Raw genomic sequence first — 24,057 nt, forward strand, 5'->3', positions numbered from 1 at the left:
AATGTGCCCTAACGCTTGACACAATCTAGGCAGAAGCAGTGCTGTGTTAACAGAAAGCTCAGTGGCTCGTGGGTGCGCCGTGTTGTTGGGTTCAACATGTGAGAAAGGCCAACAGTAGGGACACTAACTCGAAACTGTAGCTGCCACCCCCCTAAACTTTCTCATGGTTTATCTTACTTATATCGCGCTAAATACACTGTCTGACTGCTGAACTTTATGAAAGACATGTTATATACTAATGCTTGAAAAAAAAACACAAAATCTGAACTTTTTCCTGTGTGGCTAAAAATTAAAAGGTGTTGACTTGAATTTGTTGTACAAAGCCGGCATTGACAAGTGGGGCTGGAATGCGGGCCCTTTACCAGATACAACTCGAGGCAGCCCACAAAGGAAAGTCTCACAGGCGGGCACACAAGACACGCATTCATGACTGAGCACATGTGTTTGTGTAAAGCTGTACAAGCATTATGTTGGCATACGAACACTAGCCCCCATTCCGCGCACTCTGTGTGTTAAGTGGGTTTATATAGATTTTATATTATGACAGGCAGCTGCCTCTGCCAGTTGGGGAGACAGAACCCCAAATGCCTGGGCTCATGTCAAGGACTGAGATGTGGAGAAGCGAGAAACCCTTTGGTGGTCTTGTTATAGTGCTAAGGTGGCTTCAACAGCAGCCTCTGTGTGCCAATGGCAAGGTCATTGAAATGGACGTCGTGGGCAGAGTGATGATAGAACTGTGAATGCAGAAGCACTGGGGGGCTGAAGCTAAGAAAACAGTGACCATCATAGTGTTTTACATATGTATTCAGTCATACAGGGCAGCTATGACTGTATTCTGTGTTGCTCCTCGTAAAATCTGTTTATTTATTAATTTTCTTTGACTTGTTTAACTATCTAATAACAGGTTTAATGTAGGAACACAAACACAGGAGGAGAAGAGGGTTGGAAGCATGCATGGATTACAGAGCGTTGTCGCACCCACCACACAACAAACCACCCGGATTGGGACCCGAGTGCAGCCGTGCAACGGGTGACCCCTCAGCACTACACTGAACCGTGTTTTTACAGTGGCTGGAGTGCCAATCCCGTTATCAGCCCCTGAGTTTTCCCTGCAAGTTGGAGGACCTGCTTGCAGAGCTGGCTGCAGATTAACGTCATACCCAGGACGGAGCAAAAACCAAAAAAATAAAATAATCTTCTTTCTAAATGCAACCACACCACCAAAAGTCACTCCTGACTGAGCTTTGTATTTCTCATGCTGAAATATGGTGAGAGGTCAACGTCACGTCACAAGTGTATCTATTCAGATTGCAAAGTTCTCTCCAAATTGGCCCACTGGGAGCTACGACTTGGAAGGGCATTCAGACAGTGGTGGCTGGTAGTGGTGGCATATACTGCACCCACCATAGCTGTGGCTCCGACTCCGATTTGTATGCACTTCCCTTGGACAGGTCACAGATATTTCACATTCAGTTTATCCTGAACCACTGAGACTGAGACTGCTCCGTTTATATGTTCTTTTCAGAATCTTGACGGTGTGGCACGGTGGTGTGTTGGTTAGCCTCACAACTTCAGAGTTAATAATAATAATAATGTTACATTTATTGTGCGCCTTTCACAAACCCAAGGTTGCTTTAAATACAGAGTAAAAAGAAAAAATAATTACACAGAAGACAAAAGTTTGTAGAAGAGGAAAGTTTTCATTTGAGATTTAAAAGTGCAGAAAGAAGAGCAATCTCAGAGAGACTGAGGAAGAGTTTCCAGAGTTGAGGGGCCATAACACTGAAGGACCTGCCTCCCAGGGTGGGACAGTAAGGAGCTTACTGTACGAAATCCTGAAAGAGTGACAAGGAGTGTAAGGAGCTAGGAGCTGAATGAGGTAGAGGGGGACAAGGTTCTGTATGGCTTCGAAGGTGAGAAGCAGACTCTTGAATTTAATCCCTGATGGAACCGGTAACCAGTGAAACTGGGAGAGAACAGGGGAGATGTGAGCAGAACGCTTTGTGTGGGTGAGGACTCTGGCTGTGGAGTTCTGAATGTACTGTAGCTTCTGTATAGATTTTGCAAGGAGGCCAATGAAGAGGATATTTCAGTAATCAATACGAGACATCATGAAACAATGAACCAGAGTCTGAGCGTCATTAAAGGACAGAAATGGACGGAGGCGGGCAATGTTACGGAGATGATGGAATGAAATTTTGGAAAGAGACCTAATGTGTAGCTCAAAGTTAAGTGATGAATCAAACAAAACACCAAGATTTCTGACAACAAAGGGAGTAGGTTTGATAAGTGTACCATCGACAGAAACAGAGAAATTAGATGCCTTAGAAAGTTGGGATTTTGGACTTACTAGTAACACTTCAGTTTTATTGGCATTAAGTTTGAGAAAGTGTTTTGCTCCCTCATCACAAAGACTTGTGTGCTTGCTTGACTGGCTCACTGAGGGGGAATGTGAGTTTGTGCCCTGCGATGTACATGTGAGAGGGAGGACAGGCTCTAGGAACACGTTAACCCCAAATTTGAATTACAGTAATCCCTCCTCCATCGCGGGGGTTGCGTTCCAGAGCCACCCGTGAAATAAGAAAATCCGCGAAGTAGAAACCATATGTTTATATGGTTATTTTTATATTGTCATGCTTGGGTCACAGATTTGCCCAGAAACACAGGAGGTTGTAGAGAGACATGAACTTTATTCAAACACTGCAAACAAACATTTGTCTCTTTTTCAAAACTTTAAACTGTGCTCCATGATAAGACAGAGATGACAGTTCCGTCTCACAATTAAAAGAATGCAAACATATCTTCCTCTTCAAAGGAGTGTGTGTCAGGAGCAGTGACTGTCACAGAGATAGAGAGAAAAGCAAACAGATCAATAGGGCTGTTTTTCTTTTAAGTATGTGAAGCACCGCAGCACAAAGCAGTTGAAGGCGGCAGCTCACACCCCCTCCGTCAGGAGCAGACAAAGTGAGACAGAGTTTGTTTTTCAATCAAAAATCAATACGTGCCCTTCGAGCTTTTAAGTATGCGAAGCTCCGTGCAGCATGTCGTTTCAGGAAGCAGCTGCACAAAAGATCACAACGTGAAGATAATCTTTCAGCATTTTTAGACGAGCGTCCGTATCGTCTAGGTGTGCGAACAGCCCCCCTGCTCAATCCCCCTACGTCAGGATCAGAGAAAGTCAGCGCAAGAGAGACAGAGAAAAGTAAGTTGGGTAGCTTCTCAGCCATCTGCCAATAGCGTCCCTTGTATGAAATCAACTGGGCAAACCAACTGAGGAAGCATGTACCAGAAATTAAAAGACCCATTGTCCGCAGAAACCCGCGAAGCAGCGAAAAATCCGCGATGGAGTGAAGCCGCGAAAGGCGAAGCGCGATATAGCGAGGGATTACTGTAAACTGAATATTAAAGGGATGGATTATGGATCCTTATTATCCTTTTTTACTTATTTTCCTTTTAAAGTGACTTTTCATGGTATTCCCTGTGAAAGGTGAAATAAAGATTGCTTTTTTGGTTTTTCAAAAATACAACTGGCTTAAACATTTCCAGCATACATCAACACCTAAAATTGAGTAAAACAGGAAATATGTTGGATCTACAAATATTCAATTTCATTTTACATGAATGCTCAATGAATAGAATAGGAAACAAATCCATAAGTGTTTTTGTTTGATAAAAGTGACGGTCACTGGTAAGACACCTGACTTTGTGAATGGTACCTGTGTCCTCTAATGTTTTCTGCTTGACAAATTAGAAAGATGGAAACGTATAAGTAATTAGAAATTAGAAATAACCAAACCCTACTACCCTTAAACCAGTCAAAAGTGTTAGTTTTGGAAAGAATCTTTGTATAAATAATTCTTGTTTCTTCCTACTGGTGCAGAGGACCCCGAATTGCAATAACAACTCGAGAAAGACTATGTCCCCACCGGGGGTGTCATGCAGCCATGATAAAAACAGTGAGGGAACAACTTGATTAAAAACAAATGGTTAACAGCTGAACCCTCTGTACCTGTTAACCTTTTATACAAGCAGTACGCTAATGTCTGTCAGCAAAAAAGGTGAGCTCATCTGTGCTGGAAAGTAATCTTACTTGCCCAGCGACTTTCAGTCATTTAAACAGAGATGGTTCGGTGACAAGATCAGCTACTACTTGGCTAGTGTGACATAACCTACAACTAGAAGTCCTGTAATGTGACATCGGATTTAACCATCGCAACACCATCACAAACAGGGCAGCGTTGTTCCTCGATTGATAGATCGCACTTTGGTATTTTACACCACTTGCTATTTTGAGACTGTAACTATTTTTGTGGCCATACTCTGATTTTACTTTACTTTGCTGTAGATTTAAAATGGTAAAAAAAAAATTATTGTGTTTAGACTAAATATAAATGGTGCCAGGAAGGATTATCTGGCATCCCACATGGGAGAAAAGAGAGATCATCACTGAGAAGGAAAGCCGGAAAGGAAGGACAGCAATGGACTGGCATCCTGTTCGGGATGGGTGTGGGGCCCTCACCCATACAGGGGGACAAAACAAAGCAATGAGGAAGGCTCCTATTCAGGAATATTTTTATCTCCAATCCAACATCCCAGGACCTTGGTAACCATGTGGACACCTGCAGGGCATGATGGGAGTCGTGCCGAGAATCAGCCCTGCTGGGTTCCATGGGTGCCGTCAGGGGGTGCTGTGGGGATTCATGGTCCCTGTTTTTTGGGGCTTCCATCGGGCTATGCACTGGCAATGGATGTACTTCTGAGTCCAACATAAAAGGAAGCTGTCCATCCTCCTCCAGCTGAGTCAGAGTCAGGAGGAAGGAAGGCAACACTCACTGGAGGGAGAGATGAGAAGGAAGGAAGAAGAATTGGCTCGTATTTGTTTGTGTAACCTTTTGTATTTAACCTCTGTGAGGTATTTGATAATAAAAACCTCTGTTTTGTATCCAGGGTTTGGGGCTCGGTGGTACCCCCTATCTGAAACAATGGTAAGCCCAATTCATTATGAGATTTGAGTCTGCTGTGGGGTTATGACCCTCACTCTGGCCCTAAGCCCCCACCTTGCTGCTCACACTGGGACAAGATCAACTGTTATATGTCAAAAACATGACTTACTGTTTCAAATATGACAAAGAAACAGTGCTGGGCAAATTGCAATAAATAACTGTGGAGCCAATATAGCCCTGCCTGGCAAACATGGGGCTGTGACAAAACCTCCAGTGAAATTCTTCATTAAAAACAAAGTTAAACATAAATGGTGGGAATTAAAGCTGGATTTCTTGTTTGTAAGGTCATGCTAACCATCACACCACCATCGCTACCTTTGTGGCACTGCAACACAGGCCAAAAGTTGTGTGTCAAAAAGCTGACTTATGGTTAGAAGGACCTGTTAGCCCAACTTGCAAAATACGTCTGCGGTTAAAGAACAAACAAACAGAGATTGTTCTTCATCCATACCGAGATTAATCACTTCATACATTCAAAAGAAGGAAGCAAAAATGAACACAAGTTCACTCATAGATTTACAGAAAGGATGCAGATAGCATGAAAATGTGATCAGTCGCCAAGAAGCAGAGGCTGCGTGATACCAATCAGTCACTGCCTAGAAATGTCCGTCCCTTTAAACTCCTTGACCAAACAAACAAGAGACTTGTGATGAGGGCCACCGTGAAGCCAGTTGCTACTTTAGAAAGAGCTCCAGCAGTGGCCGGCTGAGAGCAGAGTAAACACGCGTCACTCAGCAGCATCAAGAGCCCTGCGGAGAACGGACCACTACAGCAGGGTGTTAAGGAAGAAGTCACTTGTGTTTTGGGAAGCACATGAGCAGGCATGATAGATTGTGAGAAAAAGTTTGAGGCCAGATGAGCTTTTTGGCCAAAATACTGTTCCATTTTAATTGATTCCAGTAAGAAACCAGGAGTGCAGCACACATTTAGAAATGTTACATACTGTAATTAAAAAGAAAAACACATAATGTACAACAAAACACAAAAGTCAACTAAAGAAGCGCTGCTTGATATATAGCTAATGACAATACAAAGCACAAGTCCAACACTATCTACGCTCCACATGAAGTGGCATTACTGCATCTACTCAGCAATTCCTGGATTGGCATGAATTTACATGTTTAGTTTGATTGGCACGTTTAGTTATTCAAATTTTATGAAAACTGGACAGTGGCATAGTAGAGGTTGAAACTCCAAGAAACTCCAACTCCAAGTCTGCTCTGAGCTGCTAAAAACTGAAGCTCAACTGCCATTTCTGTCTATCAACAATACTACATTGGAGTGGTTGAAGAAGAAGATGTCCTCAAGTAATAAAATTCTGCACTGGGTGCGAGGCAGGACAGGTAGCCTGTAGTCAAGACTAAATCCTGACCTCAATTCCACTGAGAATTCATGGAACTGCTTGAAATAATATGGAACCCATGCAACATGAAAGACCTGGAGCAAACCTACAAAAAAAGTGTTCACAAATGACTCCTAAACTGCATGCAAAGATGGTGGACTCTTAATAAAAAAGAGTTAAAGATATTTATCTATTTTCAAAGTATGATTTTTCCTTAAATATACTGCCTTTGGGAAGCATGGTGGGACAGTGCTTAGTGCTGCTGCCTCCCGGCCCCGTCACTACCTGTGCTTGTGTGGGCATGGGTTTTTATCCTGCTAATTTAAGACATTAGGTGCCAAAATATGTTGCACAGGTTATCCCAACGCTCAGTCTCAGGAAGCACTGTCCACCAGTCATTGTTCATCCAGTTCTGTATCCTCTTGCACCCCAAAGAATATTTCAAGAATAATTCAAGCTTCTAAAAATGATCCACGTGATGAAGTCAAAGTAGGCTCCTTATCCCCACAGCCCTTCATTGAAAATGCTGACATACTGCTAATTTCACAAGGAAGATAGCCTCAGTTTCAACATGTGGGTTTTGAAGAAGAATATGAGGTGAACAAAACTTTCAAAATTCATGAAAATCTGAACATTTTTAAGTGGTAAATCATCCTGTGCTGTTTGTAATAATAATAATAATAATAATACGCTTTGCAGTTCTCCTGAATAAGCAATGCTACCAGTGCCTCCATCAGGTGACAAAATATGCTGCACAGGATTTCCCTCAAAGCTCACTCTCAAGAAGGCCTGTGCAGCAGTTGATCTGCTTCCATTTTAGACTTGCAGGATCTACGTTTAGAGTTACTAGTTAACCTGATGTGGTTGCCTTTGGTGTGTAGAGGACACCCACATGGACTCAGAAGCAAAAGGCCAAACTCAACACAGACGCTGGGCAGTCACAGAATCAGGCTGAGGTCCCTGGAGTGGTTAGGCACTAGCTGTAAAAACAGTGCCACCATGACTTCTTCACTTTTCAATAATAATCCAGAAGTTTGTTACCACAGAGTGTCTATTTTTTATTCCTAAGTGGTAAACACCAGGTATTGTTAAATGCAGGCTGCCTTTGTTATGCTGTTTTTTTCTTCTTCTTTCCCCAGGGTTTGGAGTTGTGGTTGGTTAATAAAATGAGTAAAACTTGAATGCCTGGTGCTGTAAGACAACAGTGCCAACATTTGCGCAAATGTGGTGTCCATTTCACAACACTGCTTGCAGCATTTCATAAAGCTTTACAGTTTATTTGTCCATGCAGCACATGGCTGCCCTGCTCCCTCACAGCTTTGGGGCTCCTTTCTCGGCCTGGTTGGGGTCTTTGTGCAGTTTACTCGTTTTTCCCTTACATTTTCATGGTAGACTGGGTTACTTTTATCTCATATGCCAGGATGACTGGCACCTCTAAATCTGTTTGGAATGAGTTCATGTGGGTGTGCGTGTGAGCCTGTAGACACTCCGACACTAAGTTGAGCTCTGCTTTATAGTCAAAGCTTCTAAGATGGAATCAAGTGGATTACAAAACTGATAGACACATTTTTAATAAAATAGATGCTTTATCAGAAATTTGAATAAGAAAACATATTTTCTTTCATATACAGTAAGCACTAAAATCTGATAAATGTTTGGTTTTCAGTTATTTCAAAATGGACAGGATGCACTATTTAACATCTTCCAACAATACTGAGTTTATTAGAGATTAATATTTATTTGATATTTTGGCATTTCTACAATTTTCCACTAACATTATGATTATTCCAAAAGATCAATGAGACCCTCCGTGTTTAAAAGACATTCATACATACCTTTTCAAATTAATCCAATTCAGGATTACAGGGGGCCATGGCATCCATGGCAGCATCCATTCACTGTGGCCCTTCACACCTGTAGGGATGTCCTAAGAAGAAACCCACACAGACATGGGGGGAACATGCATAGTCCACACAGATTATGGAGGGAGTCAAACCCAGGACACTGGATCCCTGGGGAAGCAACACTGACCACTACGCTACCATGACATTCACACCTGCTAAACACTTTAGAGATATCGCTGTGTTCACAAAGCACACTGGTTATTTGTGGCTACTAAGTGAGCTCAGTGACTGAAACTAAAGTTAGCATGGACAGTTTCAGGATTGGTCTAAAATAACTGCAAGTGTGGTGTGTTGGCTTCCTGGTCTAGTCAAATGTCTTTGCCTGTGAGATGTGTGCGTGTTCTCCACTCACGTTGGGTGGGATTTTCTCCCATATCTAAACCAGGAGCTGGTTATACTAATCAGAGACTTGCAACTGGCTCAGTATGAGTGAGTGCCCAGGTTAGTTCCAACCTTCAGTCTAGTGCCGCACATGTTATGTATTGAGGTCATTTCAGAAAATGGATGGTGTGGACCACCAGGGGGCGCATCAGCCACCCCAACTCCGAGAAAGGCAGATGTGAGAAACAATTTCTACATACACGTTTTTATTTTTTCCTTTTTTCCCGTGGGAAATGCCTTCCCCCGTTTCCCACCTGTACGGCACAGTCACAAGCACACCAAACTCAGTCCGGCACAAATCCCTTTTCTTTGTCTTTCTTTCTCCTCCACCTCCACTCCTCCTGGCAAGCTTCATTCTCTTCCACCCGACTCTGGCTCCAAGAGTAGTGGCTGCTGGCCCCTTTTATAAGGCACACAGAAGTGCTCCAGGTGCTCGTTGACTATCTTCTGACAGCACTTCCGAGTCTGGTGAAAGAGCTGCAACCCAGGGCTCCAGCAGCTGCTGCAGCACCAAACCCAAGCCCTGTGGGAGTCCGAGGCACTGCTACAACCGACAGACATGGAATCAACCTTAAGGATGTGTAAGAAAGATAAAGACCACAGCTGAAATGGCTAACTAAATTTTGGAAGGAAATGTCTAATGTTCAAAAAGGACACTAAAGGGCAGGTGTCCAAGCAAGGGCCATGGAGCCCTGACACACAGTCAAGAGAAACAGTGATGATGAAAAAGTTCTGACAAAGGAAAATCCAACTAACCTAATACAGAATGGCATATACTTCTAACTCAGGAGTGGACTCATGTTGTCTCTTATTGACAGACTCTAGCAGGAGTCTCATCAAAAGTTAGCAACTATAAGACGAGGGACAATAAGTAAGCACCTTTAAGTAGTGTAGACAGCTCAAGGGTGCTATGGTCTCAGAGGCTGCCAGAGGACATTATGGCCTGGAGACTCCCAGATCCACCTTGATCCCTGAAGGAACTTGGGCATAGCCAGGAGATACCCAGCATTTCTTTGGCCCTTTCAACTTAGTGGTGGGATCTGAGTTAGAGTAACAGCCCACTGGCTGGAGGAGAAGAGATCAGGATGGAAAAGAGAGTATGAAATACCAGTGGGATGAATCAAATAATACAAACATCTGATAAAAATCAAGAAAGGAGGATGAGAACCCACCAACTAGTGCCTCCAGCCTTCCAACACCAGCTCAACAGTTGTTAGAGTCCCATATTGTTACTCATTTCTAGTAATGACACTTTTTAGAAAAGGAAGCACGTGGATGTAATTTGTGTTTACAAATTTCTAACAAACTCTCTTGGGCTGCCATATCAGGTCAACAAATTTAAATCTGCAATGGTGATAAAGGCCGATCTGATGCTTTAGAAAAGGAGTGGAGGTTATTCAACATTTGAGCTACTGAAACCCATTTTGTGCCAAAAAATCCATTTAAATGCTTTATGTGAAAGTAATAATAGCAAATATATATATATATATATACAGAATTTACAAATCCCTAAATTTTTAAACTAATTTTATTGAAGATGGTGAAAGTTTTGGATTTTGCTCATCTCTCAGACTTGACTGGTGCATTTTTAAACTTTTTTGCAGCATAGTTCAATATGACTGACATGTATTTGACATTTGTTTCTAGCAGCACTGTGGCACAGTGCCTAGTAGATGACTATGCTATTAACGCACATCTTCATTTAGGGCCTAGCTTGTTCCATCTGTGCCTACTGCCTGGCAACTTTTAATAAATGAATGTTACATGATGCAGGAGCAGGGATGTGAAAAGAGGAGCCACCGCCACTGGCTCTGCTTCAGCATTTTCATTCCCATCTTTGAAAAACGCACCATGTAGAGCTTTTGTGACCTTTTTTTTCTTGTATTTGACCTGTTCTCTGTTTTTGGATTTTTTGAGTTGTTGCCTAGCAATTTTGGATTTCTGTTTATGAACCTTTGGCCTGGTTTTTGATTCTGTTTTTGTATTTGTGCTTTTTGGATTTGTTCACTGTATTTCTTTACTTTTTTTACTGTGTGATCGCCACCCTGTTTTTGGATCAGCCTTTCAGATTACACACTTGTTTCAATAAACATTCATTCTTTTTACTAACATGTCTGTTTCTTCTATGGCTGCTCAGACATATTGGTGCATGGGCTCAGCTGTGTTTTACAAAGCCACCTGGTGTGTGGTGGAAAGATGGTGCCAGGAGTCCATGCTGTGTGTGTTCCCATCGCTGTAGAGACACCAAGTCTTACAGCTACAGGGTACTGGATTTGAATCCCAGGGCCAAGACTCTAAGTGTAAAATGGGTGGGTGTGAGAAAGTGTGCTCCTGTCATAGACCAGCACCCTCTCCACCACTGGTTTTGGCTTTGTGTCCAATGCTAGCAGGCATCAGGACACCAGCTCCCTGTGGCCCTGACCTGAATAATTAGGTTGGCAACTGGACAGCTCCAGAGTCCTAGGTTTGAATCCTGAGCCTGGGCACTAACTGTTTAAAGTTTCCATGTTCTCTTTGTGTGTGTGTGCAGGTTTGTATTTTAGTACTCCGGTTGTCCTATTACTGTTCTACATACCCAAGACTTGCTTGGTGTGAAATTTTAAACTATCCTAGGGTGGTTGAGTGTGTGAAACACCTCGCTGGTAACACAGAAGGCCATGTTGAATCTTTATAAATAAAAGATTTATTAATACAAAAATGCTCTGTAACAACGGGAAGGTCTGTGAAGCACAAAAAAGGCAGAGGCAGTCTAAGGTTTTCAAGTCCCGATACAGTAATCCAAAGGCAAAGTCAAAAAACAAAGCACAAGAACTCTCCACTCTCAAAAATATTTGATTGAACCGCAAGGAACTGTGGGTTACCTGCACCTTTATAGGGCTGAGGCGAGTCCATTGTGGTGAAAGGCAGGTGGCCCTGCCTCCTGGGGTACCACCCAAAAAACACACAGAACATAACAAAAGACCTAGAGACAAAGACACAATCAAATACAAAGAATAACAAAAAATAACATTAGCATAAATCAGACACTCAAAAGTGAACAAAAAAAGACATTAAACAAGAATTTGAACTCCAGCCAGGGGAGGAACTCTGGATAAAATACAACAGCTGGCTCCCACCATGTGCTAAATGCTGCTCCGATAGGAACCCTCTCCACGTAACTCTAAATTGGAAAAGCAATGGGTGGATGGATATTAGCTTCTAGTCCTGTTTTTTTCACAAATCTTTTCCAAGTTTTTACACCTAAAGGACTCAACACACGTGTTAATTCATGATGTAGCTGCCACCACCATCTGAAAAGGATGGTGCCAAGGTGCCCTTCTCACGTGAAACTTTAAATAAATAAGGGAAAATTCTTCACTCATTAAAAAAGTAATAGAACCTAATAAGATCATCTCTGGTTTGAATTTGCACAGTTCAGTTTTGGTTTTGGCCTTTAGCTTGTTGAAAAGATTGATTGTTTTGTTCAACATTCTGTCATTCTGGTTTCACATCTTAAGTACCACTGAGGCTGTTCTATTCACAACATCTTTTATGGACCGATGTAATCACTGGTCACAGGAGGGTAGTTGGAATCTGCCTTTAAAATTAATCAACAGGCCTTATTTTGGAATTTTATAAAACAGAAATAAAAATGCAGTGATGCAAATTAACAGCGAAGTGTTATGCCAGCAAGCCGGCCTGTTTTAAAAAGGCAACTGGGAGAACAGAGGAAAGACAGGAAAAGGATCAGAGCTGGGAGATCAAGAAGACTGAAGCATTAAAATCAAACAAAAAATCTACAAAGCAGCTAAAGTCAAAATAAATATTCTTTAGGAAGGCATAAAGCAAAGTTCGTTATCCGCAGCTTGGATGAGAACACGGTGAATTAGTTGACCTTTTATCCTCATTGCTGCAATTACCTGTGGGTCGTGACCCTGGGGGACACACCCCCTAGCGACAGGACAGCTACAGGGAGACGTCCAAAACTTATGTCACAAAGCAATTAGTTTAACTCTGAGGAGACTTTTTGGAAATGTTCACGTCTTTATGAAGTATATCGTAGGTTTTGAGTCTTTTTTTGCATCTCTGCATTCCTTAATGTATTTAATAGAATTTCACATTTTTTAGTGGTTTTTAAATTTGTGTAAATAGTTTTTGTCACACTGAACAAAGTGTGATACTACAAAAAAAAACCTGATTGCACAATGTGTTTGGTTTTTTTAATATTATTTTACTGTAAATGTGCTGTTTCTCAATCTTTTAAATTACCTTGGATAAAAGTTTTTAAGGACTGCATTGCAATGAACAAATTACAAATTGGTAGAACATACAGTATTTCATTTTATTCAAATCAGATCACAAAGATACACAATATCTCTCTATTAAATAAAAAGATAACAAACAGAAATTATTACTCAGTGACATAACAGAACTACAAAAAGAGAGCGAATATATATATGGACATAGGTGATATGACAGAAACATGTAGGTATTGTTCAGCTTTAAAGTTTAAGTCGAAGACTTGTAGTTTGTCTAATTCATGTTGCCATCAGGGAAAAGTAGTGTTTCTTCTCAATGAAAAGGCGTATCCGCAAGAAATAAAAGATTTGTTATTTGGTGAAAGTGAAATCCACAAACACTACAGGCAAAATATCCGAATCTACAATACAATCATTCAATGCTCAAAATGTACATTTACACGATTCAGGACCATACACTATGAGAATCTGTGGTCCCGCAACAATTAAAGCTACTACAGGTTTAATTTAAAAAAAAAAACACAATTCGGTCAGGCTTATATTTATGATCACGGAGAAGCGATGCAGCATAGAATCGAAAGAGTTAAACGATCGGACGTATTAGAAATTCTACAGCCAATAATGGATACAAATCCATACGTCCAAAAGTATTGCACTTCACACAAAATTTATCTGAAAAATATGGACAGAGAAGTTTTCTTGGATTTCTATATCAATCTGAAAGATCATGCTTGCATATATAATAAACCAACATGTGACGAATTGTCAGCGATAATAGTTTTGAAAGACGGAGATATCAAAGAGAGAGTTGATATTCGTGTTTATCCAAAGGCACAGCACAATTTGTCACAAGTGGCAGATCTGGGAAATGGCTAGCGCGCAGGGCCCGCACGGGGGATGGCGAGCAAAGCGAGCAGGGGGCAGAGCCCCCTAGTTAATAATAACAATAATCCTCATCATCATGATACTCATCATAACAATAGTGAGACAGTACAAATCATTGCCGAGATCATTTGGCTCAGCGTCCAGGTGACTCTGTGGCTCCATTTAGCTCAGAAGAGTATTGAGTGTAAAGAAGCAATGGCTGTCTTCAGATAACATTCAGACTAGTGAGCTTCACCACCAATCTTCAGAGGATAAATTCCAAACTGGACTGCATTTTTCTCACTGTGGGGGGTTTAGTGCTTGCTGTTCTCCAGCATTGAGGGAAAGTACGTGACAAACACTTGGCTATGCAAGGCTATTCCTGCCACACCAAATTAATAGATAACCTCACAAGGCCAAAAGCTTCTCCAGCAAGGCTGAAACACAAGTTCTTGTATGACAGCGTGAGGATGTTCAATGCTGAACAGCTAAACTAACTCACCAAAGGTCAGATATTTGATGGGTTGTGTAAACCGTGTGTCTTTTAATGCCAGTCAAATACTTAAACTGTGTTGAGTCTTGAAATGGTTTGGGAGGTTCAAAGCTCACTATGCTTTGTACAACTATACAGTGTAAAGTAAACTAACAAGTGCTAGTTAGACTGTATAGAGTATTTAAAAAATGGAAAAAGGTCACTTTACCATTTTAGTTTTTATTGAATAAAGTAAGGCAGAAAATGAAGAAGGTGAAATGATTTCTCATTTCAGTCTCATCTCAGTTTCAGCCCCATTTAAGCCAAATCATGGTTGCCTCTTCTGGCAGTCCTGTAGGGCAGGGGTGGGCAGATTCAGTCCTGGAGGGCCGCAGTGGCTGCAGGTTTTTGCTCCAACCCAATTGCTTAATAAGAAGCCCTTATTGCTCAAGTAACACTTCAGCTTCACTTTAGTTGTGTCGCTTGTTAAGATTTTGAACCCTTATTGCTTATTTTAGTCTTAAACAGCTGTATTCTTGGTTTTTAATTGCTCCTAATTAGCAATACCATGCAAATGACAAAAGAGACCAGCATTTCTCCATTTAGCTTGTTTTCATTTATACCTGTGTGTATTTATCGTGCACTATTTGGTTTAATTAAATACTTGGAAGGAAAGTGAAGAGAAAAAAGTGAAGCACTGAGAATTACTCATTTGTTTTAGACTTCAAATCATTTGGATGATATCCTTAGACAGGACAATAAATCTAGGATATGAGAATGACTTGACATGGCAGAGTTAAAGCACTAGCAAGCCATGCAATTAAATAATTGACAAGGATTGGTTTTTAATTAAGCAACTGGGTTGGAACAAAAACCTGCAACCACTGTGGCCCTCCAGGACTGAATCTGCCCACCCCTGCTGTAGGGTATGCCAGGACATCGCAGGTGCCACTCACACTCACACTGTGCCAATTTGGATTTGACAATTAACCTCTCCTTTACATCTTTGAAATCATGAGAGGGAGACCTGAATATCTGGAGGAAAAACCACAGAGACACATGAAGAGCACATAAACTCCAGAGAGACAGCATCTGGGTGTAGGATTCAAATCAAGGACACTGGATCTGTGTGGCAGAAATCCTTCCCACTGTGCCTCTGTAACCTTTCCGGACTTTATTAAATAAAAAGCAATGTGACTAGTTACATAACTTATAATGATTATATATTTCAAAATACTCCTCCCATATTCCAAAGATGTGTAGATTGAGTTGCTTTTACAACAGAACACATTTTGCACAAACTATTCACTCACTTGTTTAAAAGCTCGGTGCAAATTCTGGATTCCCCACAGTGACATGTTTTTTGGGGCTTATGAGAAACATTAAGTGATTAAGATTCAGTAACATAAAAAAAACATCTTGCATTAGTTAAAATTACGATAAGTTTGATGTCCTCAGTATACATTTCAGCGATTGAAGTACACAGGCTAAACTCATGTGGCTGCCAGGTTTTTTGAAGGTTACATCTCTGGCAAGTCAAAGAAGTGTTTATTGGCAGTGTGTGTGGAATAATTATTTATCTTCGAGGGTCAATGTGTGGGTGTGCGAGAGTGTGTGCGGCCCAAGTACCCAAAACGCAAAAACAGCTGGCTGGCTTGATGTGAGCAATCTGGCATTGGGTGTTGACTTCTAAATACTGTTCTTCTTTTTAACTTTCACAAAATAAAAAATTCCAAACACAGGCAAAGAGGTGGTTGGGGGTGAGCTTGAGTGTGACTTAATAGCCCCTTGAAACTCCCTTTGCTTCGGTTCTCAATTTAAAAAAGAACTTAAACCTGTTTGTACTGGTCTCCGCTATCTCTCCACACTAACGATGACTCTCACAAACTCATGACCCACTCAAGTCTTAGTGTAGTTGGCTCCTGCTCATGTGCTCACTTTACCAGGCCACTAGCCACTTAGACTTGGGCACACTTTAGGTACATTGGTATCATTTGGGTTGTGAAGAAGACGTTTTTGTGAGTGTGATGTGCTAAGAACTGAGGTGTCACCAGAGGGAAATTCAACTGAAAACAGTGTAAGTGAATGATTTATAGATACTTGGTAAGTTAACCCTAACCCTAACCCATTTGTCCTGTGCAACTCCAAGTTCAGTTAGCTTTGCTTGTTATTTACTGTATAGCCTTGAATGATAAGTGACAATCTATGTTTATAATCTCATCTATCCATTCCTTAAACCTGTTTATTCCATTGCAAGATGTAGCAAGTAGTGAGAAGTTATTGAAGCTGAAAAGGGAAGAGCTCACTGCCAAGAGAAGCTGTGACAGTCAGAAGCTCGAGTGGTCACCAGAGAGAAGTGCATTCTTCTTTAGCTGAAAATGGCAGCCAGATTCTACAGTCTGAAAACCTGGAAAAGGATACTCAAACAAACACAAACACAACTTGGGTCGATTTAATACCTAAAATTTGAGCATGCCTTTGAGATAAGGGATGAAGGCCATGCAGATGAATGGAGAGCATGCATATCCTACACAAACAGAGATCTAACCAAATAATGGAGCCTAGACCCTGATAACCAGCTTCTCTTCTAAACAGAGAAAGGAAAAAAAAGATAAGGAAGATCACAAGACGAGGACAGAACAGATCAGACATGAGCTGAAAATTGAAGTGCCTCGGATTTGGCATGACTAGGAAGCAATTTGCAGTAATAATACTAATTTATTTTCAGCTATGAGCTACTAGGCTTGTTGCGGTCATTCAGCTGTTTCTATTCCTGTTTCAGTTTTTTATTTTTTTCCCCAGTTTCTCAAAATCCCCGAGGCTGCATTTCTGTGGAGATGTTTGCAATAATGTTTTCATTCCTCGCAGATGACTCCAACCCATTTTCTGCACTTCTATGCGACCACAAGCATTTGCGCTCCATTTGCCTTTCTGAGCCGCAGCTTGTGGTTGCCTTTGCTTGCCATTGGGAGCCGACAAGAATATTCTAAAATTTTAGCCTGGATATTTTTGTGCTGCTTCCGTCTGCAGAAGCTTATCATTTAATAGAGAGCGAAGGTGTGTTCTCATGGCTTGGCTACATCTTGACGTAGGGTCTGTTACAGCTGAGGAGCCCCACTATATTTCTGTCACATTACTTCCCACAAATTTGATCAGCAATGCTGCAGCACAATTTGTGAATGCTGACAGAAGGGCTGCCATTAACATTGCCTTCCACTGTTTTCTGCTTTGTGTCTGTCTTCTCCCCAAACTGGCTGCGCCAACCTTGGTGACTAAAAGCATTGCACCATGTACAGCACTAAGGTGCTTAGGTCTAGCTGACAGGTAGGCCTTCCAATCACCATTTTTTATTCCATTTAGGACAGGAAAGTTCCCTCCTAACATTTAGAAAGTGTACATGACATCTGCTGCTGGCATGTCTGAAACAGGAAATGGAAACAGGTTAGCGGTGAAACAGGAAATAGCACCAGGGACTAAAGTGTCTGGTATTCATGGACTAATATGGCAAGCTAAGCCCAGGAGAAAACCGGATTCAACGCATGGGCACACAATGATCAGCCCCATAGTGCAGCCATCACAGAGATCCCTGGCAAACTCGCCAAGTGCCTTTGCAACTTGGCCGCTTTCATTTTTAAGTGAAGCCTGCCACCTGCCTCAGTTCCTCCAGATGGGCCTGCAGCTCCCAAATCGAGCGGCCACACCCTGGAGCACAGGCTGTGCAGGTCCTGACAGCTGCCTGGGAGGGCGGCCTCATATAATACACAAAGGGTGTGCTTCTATTAACCACTGCCCCTCGCACAAAGACACACAGGCATAAATACGCAACGCGCCACACTGTTTACACAGATGGGACTCTGCCTTGTTGTTAGCTTCATAAGAGCAATGGTGTGGCTCATGAACACAAAATCATCCTAAATCACTGTGGTTTAACCAATTCGGACTATTTTTAGCTTGTTTCCTGCATGGATTTGGCAGACAAGCTACTTTCTTTTTTCTGTCACTGGACAAACTTGAGGTCTCCTGTAAATGAAAGCACACCAGAGGCAGACATTTACAAAAATGCACATACGGCAGAAATGACGCCCACCTTCCGAAAGCAGATGATACCTCCATTAAAAAAAAAAAAAATGTTTTCCCCTTGCAACTGTTTTGGCTGCTGAAGTCCAGACATGCGAGAGATCATGACAAAGCAAATGATGCATGGTCAGGCGAAGGAGGCAAAACAGGGACACTATTCATGAGCGGTGGCATGTCAGCTGATCCAGGGCACACATGCTCGACTGGCGGGGGGGGGCAAGGGGGTCAAATGTGGGAGGAAGTGCAGAACACAGAGCGTTTATAGACGGCAAGCGCAAGATCACAGGAGAGACGAGGTGGGTCGGCGGGCTGCCGTTCACTCGGTCAGCAGTCAGCAAGAGTAGTAGCAGGTGTCTGAATTATGAAACCAGTAGGGCAAGTGTGAGGGTAAAAGAGAGGCAAGAATGGTAGGGACTGGCAGCAAGATCAGAGCACAACTCGCCCCCCTGTGACCAAACTTCATACAATGGGAGACCGAGCCTTTGCAGCCGCTGCTCCACAGCTCTGGAATGCCCTACCAGAGAGCCTAAGAACACAGCAGATTGTGGGCTGTTTTAAAAAACAGCTAAAGACTTTTCTATTTAGGAAAGCTTATTAATAAGAATGCTATAATTATTGTTGTTTTACCTCTTTACCTCTTGTTTTTATCTTGCCTTGCCTTTGTTTAATCTTTTTATGTTGCACTTTGAGATTTACTGCTAATGTAAAGTGCCCCTATAAATAAAATGCATTATTATTATTATTATTATTATTATTATTTAAGTAAATCTAAATCTTAATGTTCCTATGCCCAACTTAAATCAATCTCTGCTCTGTGGACACAAAACAAGAAAATTGTTATGGCCTAACTGGGACACACTTAAGTCAGTAGATCTCTAGCAACTGATATTTCTATCATCTATCCATATCATTATTAGAGTTATTTTTTTATTGTGCATTTAGCTGATTCTTTTACCCACACTGGCGTACAAAACAAACTGCTTGCATACATTTAGTAGAAGTCGAGCACAGGCGGGCTAATTGACTTGCTCAGAGTCAGAGAGTGGTGGGAAGTGAACCAGAAAGTTCACAACTAAACACCCAGTGCATTGGCCACTGCACCACACTAAAGCCCCCTGGATGTGGAGGGGATCGAGCCTAGAGGACCTTGAGTAGTGAGCCCACTCCAGTGACTTCCCAGGCCTGCTGTTAAACGTTAATAATAATGAGACATCAAGGGGACTCCATGCTTCCCTGGTCACATTTATGAAGATCTGTGTATAGGGACATGGGTTTCTAAGCACATCTCATCCTCTAAATTGTTTGACCAGGGTGTTTTCACAATTAATAAATCCCATAAACAAGGCATGTCATTCAGAGAGATGAACTGGCTCTCATTGGCTAGTGCCTGAGGCATCCTTGCTAGATATTTTCTACCTAAATCCCCCCCTCAGGAAGGTGACCTCGAACTGCATGGCTCTCTGCCTGAAGTAAGGTACATGTAGCACTTTTAACATCAGCCAGTACAGTAAATGCTAATACACTCCAACAAGAGAGGGACTTTACGTGATTTTACACAATAACGTCTGATCCAGCAGATAGCATTTCATTTGGCTGCTGTTCATGTGTTCCTATCTGGCACATAGCTGAGACCCCAATCAGCCTTATTTGTTCTGCCTCTGATGGCAACGTAAAAAGCTCAGCCAAATCAGGTTTCCAACAGGCACGATAACGTTCATAGAAAAGTGCTTTACTTCCATGATAGACAGCTTAGCGCACTGACATGTTTGAAAAAGTCAAAGAAATAAGAGCATCAAAAGTCTTTTTTTGTTGCTTAGTGAATCAAAAATGAGTATTCCATTGTATAGAAATTTTAAATGCTCCCTTAACCTTCATATTCAATGTCTCAGAGTGCTGTAACTCCTGGGTCTTTCCACTGCAGTCTTGCTGCCAGTTGTGGTAAAATGGTGACCATGGTGGAGTTTTTTGGTATTTTGTAGTACATAACGTTACTTTTTCAGAATTTATCTTATACAAGTGTACAGCACAGTGGGGTAGTGCTTAAACTTGTATCTCCATAGCCTGGGGTTCAAGGCTGTCTGTTTGGGTGCTCTCTTGTGTCTGTGTGGGATTTCCTTTTTAGTATTTGGTTTTTCCTCTCATGTCCCAAAGCTGTGTACACTACTTTGACTGGGAGACCTAAAGTCAGTCAGTCAGTCATTATCCAACCCGCTATATCCTAACTACAGGGTAATGGGGGTCTGCTGGAGCCAATCCCAGCCAGCACAGGGTACAAGGCAGGAACAAATGTGTTTGCAGGGCACACACCAAGCACATGCTAGGGACAATTGAGTATTGCCAATGCACCTAACCTGCATGTCTCTGGACTGTTGGAGGAAACCCACGCAGACACGGGGAGAACATGTAAACTCCACGCAGGGAGGACCCGGGAAGCGAACCCGGGTCTCCTTACTGCGAGGCAGCAACTCTACCACTGTGCCACCATGCCGCCCTGAGACCTAAAGTGGTCATGTAAAAGTAATTGGCTAATGCCGCGCCCAGGGTTGGTTCCTGACTTGTGTGCGACGCTCCCTGCAATCCAAAATGGGATTAAGTGGGCTCAGAAGGTGAATGACTGAATACTTACATATAACAGTATCGTGCAGTAAGTGTACAGAGCTGTCATTATAAGAGAATAAGTTAAAACACAATAACAGAAAATATATAATTATAATGTTAGAAGGAGAGCATCCAAGAAAAAAAGAATTCTGAAAATGTATTTTTGCTAGAAAATATAACTGTTAAATATTTACTAGAAAAAAAAATTGAAATACACTTTAACTGTTGCTCAGAATGGCAATCTTAAACTCTTGAACAATTTATCTACCCTAACCATGAATTAGGTGGAATGGGCAAAAGTCAAACGGTGGCACCATTTACAAATCACATGCAAAGAATGACAGCAAAAAAATCACCTCATACAGAAAGCGCACGCACAGCCCTTTAACTTTGTGCATGACGTCTCTTAAAGCTGCCGTTTATCACATTTTGCGTACCATCGGTTAATTCCCTAACCACACAGATTTTGCATTTGGCATCAGTAAATGTAGCTACCCTTTCATTTTTGTGTATGGCATCTGTTAATGCTGCCACCTTTTGATATTCTGAGTACCACTTTTAAAGCTGCTGCCCCATTTCTTTTAATTTTCTGCTACTTGTAAGGAGGAAATTTGCAGCAGAGCAATGTAACAGGTAGCCAGTGAGCACAAACAAACAAGTGTATTTCAAATAAAAAAGGGTCAGTCAGTTGTTTTCAAGTCTGTTTAAAGGATTCCTCCACCTAATATGATTGTATTTTTTTACATGTTAAATACCTAATTTTGTTTGTAATAATGGCCAAATAAAATTTGTAATGTGTTTTTATGGAGACCAGAGATAACGTTTCTGTTAGAATTGCCATTTATGGAGACCAACAATAGCAAACTATATCAGAAACATCTCCATTTCCTCGTGTCACATAATCTATAAGTCAGATATCTGATCTTATGCTCACAACTCCCGAAACACGTATTTTGGCCAAAAATATTGATAAATAAACCACTTCTGTAAAATTGTTGCAGTTGTTGCTGGGAAGTGCACTTTTGAACTGAAGACCTGCCTCTCCCATCATTTGCTGCTCACTAAGCCACAGTGCTGTATTTTAAGGGTTTTCATTGCAATTTATGAATCTGCACCATTGAACTGACCTTCTGTTTGTCGAAGCACCAAGGATGTGCACAAACTTCAGGCATGCTTTCCACCTAATCATTTGTTCATTCGTTTTCTTTCCTAAATGTTCTCCTCTTTCATACCACGCTTGTCAATGTTGATGTGATATGAAGCGCCAAGTTGCCCAATAAGTGAAGTTTTACTTGGCAAGACTCCTGGCCAATAAATGATGGTGAAGGTGGGTTCTCATTTCAGAGAAGTCCCAGACGTTCATGAGAGAATTTTCTGAAAACATACATTTTAGCTAAAATGCATGTTGTCACATACGTGCACTTAGGAGGCAGTCAACAAACTCTGAGGTGAGTGAAACATCACGAGATGAAGGGTTGATTTATGGTACTAACGCCGCTCTCTCTTTTTCATCAGACCAAAAGAAGAAAAATAATCCAATATACTCACTACACCAACTTTTGGATTCCCAAGATGGCTGCCCAACGTCACTTCCAGATTCAACTCCGGTTGAAAACATCACTTCCAATCTCCCACTGATGACATCACATCCAACTCCCGAGGATGAAGACACTTCTGTCACACCAATAATAACATCTCTTCTGGTCGCCCATTGATGATTCCACTTCCTTCCCACCAATAATAACATCACTTTCCGGTCTCCCGATGATGACATCACTTCCGACTCCCAAAGGATGACGTCACTTCTGGTCACCCGCTGATGACGTCACTTCCGCCACACCAATAATTAACATCACTTCCGGTCTCCCGATGATGACATCACTTTCGGTCTCCTGATGATGACATCACTTCTGTCCACCCGTTACAACGTCATCTCCTGCCACATCATTTCCGCCAGCCATCTTTTTTCTATATAAAAATGCCATTTCCCTGTTTCAATTGGTCAATTGCTTTTGTGAGTCTTTTGATCGTTTTTCAACTATTTTCTTTGCTTTGTCCGCTGGACAATATATGGGGTCATTCCCCAACTCTTTGCTTCTGGTGGAATTTCTCTTTATTTCAAGACAATGTGTTTGGCAAGCTGTGAGCATGCGACTGGATATCTGACGTATGGGTTATGTGACACAAGAACAATGAGATTGGACATTTTGATTTTGTTTCCTATTTGTTTAGTGTTGTCCCAACTGAAGCCCACTCTGTTATCTCTGTTCTCCTTAAAGACATCAGATTAAAAATTTTTACTACAAACAACATGGAAAAGTAACACATTAAAAATGTTTGGGTGGATTATTCCATTAAGCCATTTTGGGGTCACAATGGGTCAAAGCCTATTGCAGCAGCACTGGGCACAAGGCAGGAAACAGCCCCAGGCAGCCCTTCATACACACACACAGACTTACATTCACACAGGAACAATTCAGAAGCAAATTCTTAGGGGATGTGGAAGAAAAACTGGAATACCCGGTGGAAAACTCACACAGACAGGCATGGGATTCGAACTCGGGACACTCTGAAGCAGCAGCGCTACCCTAATCATATTACAAATACATGAAAGTACATGCACAGGAGGCATTCTGGGCTGCAATTCACAATATTTTTGCTAAAGTAGCACTTGAACCCTTAGTAGATATTTATGAAAAATGACCTCTACACCAAATCAAATCCAGCATGGGTTTTATGCCCTGGCCAGGTGTTTTACACATCATAAAACATGTCTGAGTCGTGTGGCTGCATGGTTGTGGTATACTCCTGGATTGTTCCTCCTGTATTGTGTATTCTGCTAATGCATTGCATCACTCCAAACACAGAGCAGACAACCCCACCACCCATGCCTACCTCAGACCCTCTCTAAGTGATCTCCCATCCTGCCGCCAACTCCAATATCTTTTGGCCTCTCAATCTTGCAGCGCCTGGATAGACAACATGCCTCTTCTCTAACATTTGAGCTTCCAGGCAAGGCATATTGTTGAAAGTCCCAAAAACTTAAAAATGATGCCAGCAGTCATATTTTGTTTGGATTCATGGGGTCTCGGGGCAAGCTTCACTAGATTGGCTGGGTCCATTCCACAGAATGAACACTGAGACTGAATGAAAGCTGAAGTCTTTTTGCACTTTTGCT

General features: G+C 41.8%; 1 protein-coding gene across 1 annotated transcript in view; it reads right to left on the bottom strand.

Moving 5' to 3' along the window:
• gpc3 (glypican 3) overlaps positions 1 to 24,057 on the bottom strand; it is a 719,214-nt gene that overhangs the window by 80,659 nt on the left and 614,498 nt on the right. The gene's annotated exons all lie outside the window — the stretch shown is intronic.

The sequence above is a fragment of the Erpetoichthys calabaricus genome, chromosome 12 (assembly GCF_900747795.2).
Source record: "Erpetoichthys calabaricus chromosome 12, fErpCal1.3, whole genome shotgun sequence".
Classification (NCBI taxonomy): Eukaryota; Metazoa; Chordata; class Cladistia; order Polypteriformes; family Polypteridae; genus Erpetoichthys; species Erpetoichthys calabaricus.